This window comes from Sebastes fasciatus, chromosome 5 (genome assembly GCF_043250625.1).
Source record: "Sebastes fasciatus isolate fSebFas1 chromosome 5, fSebFas1.pri, whole genome shotgun sequence".
NCBI classification, from domain to species: domain Eukaryota; kingdom Metazoa; phylum Chordata; class Actinopteri; order Perciformes; family Sebastidae; genus Sebastes; species Sebastes fasciatus.
Window position 1 is genome coordinate 12,808,815 of NC_133799.1, and position 5,878 is coordinate 12,814,692.

Here is a 5,878-nt window from a genome sequence, read left to right on the forward strand (position 1 = left end):
AATAACAATCAAAGTGAATGCTGAACCAATGGCCATATTGCACTTACAGTATCTAACCTACATACAATTTTCTTCCCATCAAGACATGATTTATGAGCATGGCTTCCACACCATCAGTACAATGGAAAGAAAATACACAGATACATACACACGCTTCCCCGGGGGGCAATATTCTCACATCACCTAATGATATTCTGTCATCAGTAACCCCCTAACCAAATAGCCTACATTTTTATCTGTGCTGCACATTCACTAAAATGATATCACTCACCTTGCTTTATAGGCCTCACATTTCACTCAAAGCTAACACCCATAATGGTTGTATCTAATATAATGGGATCGCGGTGAAACGCTCATAATGGTATATTTACAATTATTGGATATACTCGCCGTACTACATCTATTGAGAAATGTTGAATGGTTTCTTATGTTAATACCAATAATGCATATGCTGTCCAAGGATATTTCATTTCAGACAAATGACAGCAGTGAAGGGAACTAATTACACAAGATGCTCCATCTCTCTGCTGCAGTTTGAATGTTATGGATCGCAACTAACCCTGCACTTCATGTGACGTTTTTTCTCTAATACTACTGGGAAAAAAAGAAAGACAAAAACAATGGGTACAGAGAGAGGAAGGGTTAAGTTTGATAAGGGAATGTCATAGAACCTGAGGGACAAATGGTAAATAAGCCTCGATACTGACACTGTAGGATGGCACACTGCTTGGAAAAACAAAGAGTGCTCTTTTTTTCCCCAGGCCTGCACATGCTGTGATATTAATAAGTGTCCTTCATCATTTCCCGCAGTGGGATCTTGTTAACCTATGTACCACACTTCATCAATCCTGAGGAAAACAAACTGTGTCACCATCCAGGTGCTTTTACTTAGCCTAAGTATTGAATTAAATAAATACAAACATTAAACATCTCTTGGACAGACAAAATGGAACCAGTGCATTAATGCATTTGCTGAAAGCATTAGCAAAATGTGTACAGTGAAAGGTTTTTGGTATGGTGAACATTTTTTTTTAAAGACGGTTGCATTTTCCTGATTCAATTCAATCAAATTTTATTATTTTCTTAATGGCAACCTTGAATTTTGTTAAACTTGGGTACAACAGGCACATTGCACATTAAATCAACAATATACAATGTAATATAGCAAGGCACTAGAACCATTGGATCAATATTGGTTGTTTTTGTGTGTTTGATAATTGATTTATAGCTGTTTCACCTTGAACGAGAGGCAGAAAGTTTGCCCACCATGTTGTAACTTGAAGCTGTGTTACTCCAGGTTTTGTGGGAGACTTCATTGCCATCAGCCATGGAGGTATTTCTTCCTTTGAACAGTCCTGCGGGGGGTGAACACAACATGGGCAATGGGTCAGATACAGTATCACTCATTTCAAAGTGGAAAAGGTGATTCAATCATTGATGACCGACAGAAATTCACTAAAGTTGAACACACTGAAATATTGAAGTAAAATTTGTCCTGACCTGCATAAAATACACGCAATGAAAAAGCAACAGCCTTATGAAATATACAGTCAGTCAGTCTCAGGCAACTGGATAGACACTTTTCGCAACAACAGGAAAAGTATAACTAATAATGGCTTTCAATTAAGTTTAGTTCCAAAGCCCTTGTGGAATGTAGACTTTATTAATCACAACTGTACTTTACCTGCTATGAAAATCTAAATTATAGCTTTTTTTCCCAACTTGGCTTTTGCAATTAGAGGTGTAAGAAATATTGAAAATATCAAGTATTGTGATGTGATGTTTTGTGATACTGCATCAATTCTCTAATTCTTCTAGTTTAGAAGCAAAGATTAAGTCAGTCAATACTGTATTTCATTTACAAAGAGATGCACCCTCTCAGTGTATGTGCCCTCTCAATGTAGCTCTATGATGGTGGATGTTAGAGGGAAAACCATAATAAATGCACATGTATATCCCACTGTTCTGATTACATAAAATAACTTTTTAAGGCATATGGCAATGTGTTCTTTATACCATGACAGCTTTCCTAAAATTAGATTGAAAAACATAACAATATATCGCCTAGCTTACAGTATCGCAATATATTGAATCGTAACCACTGTAACATGATACCTATTGTATCACCATACATATTGTGCCAATACACAGCCCAAGTAGCAATAACCGTTCATTTATTTTGTTCTGTTGAAGCCTTCTATATATGTTAGGGTTTCATTATCCACAACAAAAGTTCAAATTCTGATCATACACATCATCTGTTGATAAGAAGACAGCAGTAGCATTAGTTAATGGCTAAAGTAAAACAAAAGAAGGATGAAGATGAACATGAGAACGTGTTGGTGTTATGACAGCTTGATTTACAGGTCACTAATTGGATCTGAACTCGCCTTCAACATTTCATCCTGGTACAATGCCCTCACTACCAAACACAAAACAAAACACTGCCGTAATTGGTTGAACCCAAGCTCACCTATCTGAACTGTAGACATGGTCACTGATCAGGAAAGCTCCTCTGATCAAGCAGCAATCCTTCCAGTTACTGCTATCTATCTGCTGAACACAGAGTCAGGTAATGTGCTTATCGGGAGAAGGCATATAATTAAACACACTTGATCTTTTTATAGCCGACAATTGCATTGTACATCTTAGTACCGGCCCAAAAAGGCATATTAATGCCACGATAATGCACAATGCGTTTAGTGTGCAATAAGTACGCCATTTCCACCTTTCATTTGTTCAACATGTATCCTGTACTGACTGCAATGTAAACACATCCGCGTATAAATGCTACGTTAAGAGTTAGTGACGTAGTATAAAAAAGCAAGAAAGACCACTTATGGTGGGCGTGTCCAACAAAGACCGGACTTTTAACCAGGAGACCCGTGTTGTTGACCGGTGTTTTGTTTTGTAAGTTACGTTAGTGACGTTTGTCACATTTTTTATTGACGTTTTGACATGTTTTTTGTAGTTGTGTTACATTGTTTCCGTATGTGTTTTACTTACTTATTTTAAAACCATGTTTTCCCTTACCCTAACTTTTTTTATTTGGTTTTATTTTTGCATGAACCTAACTGCGTACAAATGGCCCGCGAAAAGTGACGTACAAATGACAAGCAAAAAGGCTAAAATGTATACTCATGAAACGCGGAATGTCAGTGTAATGTCATCGTACTTATATGCCTTCCCATAATAGTGGGTTGCTTACAACGGATGCTAACTAACTTGTGAAAATAGAAGTCTACAGTCTCAAAGCTTTAACCTTAGTTTTCTCTTATTTTTTCCGTCTAGAGTAAAAAATATAATTGGTGGAAGTAGTGTATTTTAAAAGTTCACAATCAACACAAAGCAGTTGTGCACAAAGCTCTTACAACAAGTAGCATAATGTGAAGTAAATGACGGAAAAGTCTCTTGCTCTAGGTAATTTGTTTACATACTGTACCATACACACTGCCACCGACTTGATTACCAAGCTGTAGCAGCACTCATGACCTCGAGCAGTTTAGAGGGAATAAATGCATTTCGGTATTGAGAGCATTTCCATCTAACAGCACACAAATCAGCTTGTGAAAATGCAGCTTACCTTGGGTCATCGCACCCAGCTCCATGGGAAGAGCTCTAACTGAATCAGTGATTAAAAAAAGGAAAAAGAACAGGAGGAGGATTGGTTCCTTGTGACTGAACACACTGTGATATATTCATCAATACTGCTGAAACCATGCAAGCAGGGACGCAGATAGTTTAGCCCTTCTATTCTCGGCGAGGCAGATAGTGCCCCTCTTGTTAAATTCATCTGTCAATGGTGTTAGAGGAGGAGATAAGAAGTGGAGCGACCCCCACATGGAATCAGTCGAAGTCATATCGATCACTCTTGCCTTCATTTCAGCAGGGTGGTTAAAAATGATTAGAGTTCCGGAACCAAAGTTAATTCTCAGGGATTGGCTCTCTATAACAAGAGTGTGACATAATCAATGCAAATGATCTCGCACTCCTGTGCTATCAAATCCAGCACCCCTCATAGGCACAGGCTTAATCAAGGACTATCTGTCATTGTTTAAGATTTGCATTAAAGCTGTCTGCAAAGAACCTTACGCTGTGTGTCCTGCCAAGCATATTCTGCACTGTGCTTTTCAATGCTCACCATAAAAAATAGCTAAGCCAATGAGCACTCACTGAATAGAAAATATGAAAACAATGTTGTTACCATTCCTTATGTGTTTATCGATCCAACCAACCCGTTCTCACTCCCAACTCCTCACATACTGCAGCTTGGTCAGTGGCCATCGGTGTCTGATACCGACACACAGAAGCACCCTATGGCGTTTCTATGTAACACTTTCAACTAACGCCAATGTAAACCCACCCACGTCATTATTAGATTCTCAGAGCAACGGACATAGTATAAGTAGTAGTATAAGTGTGCGGTAGTACTTTCAACCAGGTGTCCGCTGTATGAGTCTGTGTGATAGTAAAAGTCAACATTGGTTTATTTTGTCTCATCAATCGTTAGTCATGTGACTTGTCAGAATAGCTAGTCACGTGAGTCGCTACTCACTCAGTAGCTATAACTCAGTAGTCACGTCGACACGCCGTCCCTGACATGTCCAAAACTGATGCTAAAGGAGTACCTAGAGCGTCATAGTTTGAAGCGTATCGGGCCACTGACCAATTCATGGAATATTTGATGAGTTGGGAGTGAGAATGTGTTGATCATTCACCATGATCTGAAAGCAAAGTAAAAAAGGGTATATTGGCTAACATCATCAAAAACAGGCTGCAGTTACAACTTCAGGTCCTGTATCCAAGGTTCCACTTTTGTGCAATTTTCACAAAAAAATAAATCTTATATATAAAATGTTTTGTTTCAAAACACTGACATACTGAAATAAACCTGAGAAAACAATATCAGGGAGACTGGATGAGAGGCCTTTTCACAGAAAACATTCTGATATGTCACAGTAGCTCAATTGCATTTAGCCTCTGCTGTTGTGGAGCCAGCGTTAATGTTATTAGTAACACCTGTGCTTTTCCTACACTGACAAAATGTCTGCTACAAAAAAGGGTTTATTTTTACACCTTTTCACAGTTTTCACTATTAATATCAGTAAAACGATGCAATGATGTGCAAAATGATAGTTTTCATTACTCCACATCTGCTGCTGCAATAACATACACAATTTACCGGCATTCCATGAGCTCAGGTTTCATGATAGATGGTGTATAGGGGGGAGGTGGCATTTCCACTTGGTGGCCTTGAGTCATCATGAACATGGCTCATGAAAGTCAGGAGGAAAGGCACAGTGAAGGGATACACAGTGCAATTTTGATGTCTGGGGCTGTGCAAATATGTTACTTATTATGACTGACGGTGAATGGAAGTAAAACCAAGTGGTTGCTGCAGCAATGACATTTCTCTCTTTTTTTTCCCTCCAATGTATTATTCCATAATTTTCCCGGGGGAGTTGCCATAGCTACTCGCTCAACACCTGTTGGTCAACAGAAAAAAATGTATCACTGCCAATTCAACATCTCTTCCACTCTCTCTATATAGTCACAACCAAAAGCATTTCCTTTTGAATAAATGCCTTTCTGTGAAATGTGTTTCTAAGGAAAACCATGTTTGGTTTTACAGCACATATTGTTCTATACACAAGTTGTCTTGGCAGTTATTCTCCACAACTTGAGAATATTGATGAAAAGCAGGGATTGGTGGGCTACCGACCACATTAACAGCTGTGTTTATCAGTAATCGTTTAACACACTCTACTTCGCTTCCCTTTGACATTTGGTAATGTGTGGCAGAATGTTGCACTATAAGTCAAAGTAGAGATCACATGCAGACATCATAATCAGACATGCGTACATCATAATAGCCGTT

General features: G+C 38.6%; 1 long non-coding RNA gene across 2 annotated transcripts; it reads right to left on the reverse strand.

The window, feature by feature from the left end:
• Nucleotides 1–1,094: 1,094 nt before the first annotated feature.
• On the reverse strand, nucleotides 1,095–3,816 carry LOC141768591 (uncharacterized). 2 transcript variants are annotated; one of them, XR_012594104.1, is made up of 3 exons: nucleotides 3,584–3,816; nucleotides 2,474–2,553; nucleotides 1,095–1,355 (listed from the first exon to the last, which is right to left on the reverse strand). It is a non-coding gene; the product is annotated as an uncharacterized LOC141768591 (long non-coding RNA). The 2 variants fall into 2 exon arrangements; XR_012594103.1 differs by having other exon boundaries at nucleotides 2,474–2,556.
• Between the last annotated feature and the right edge of the window lie 2,062 nt (nucleotides 3,817–5,878).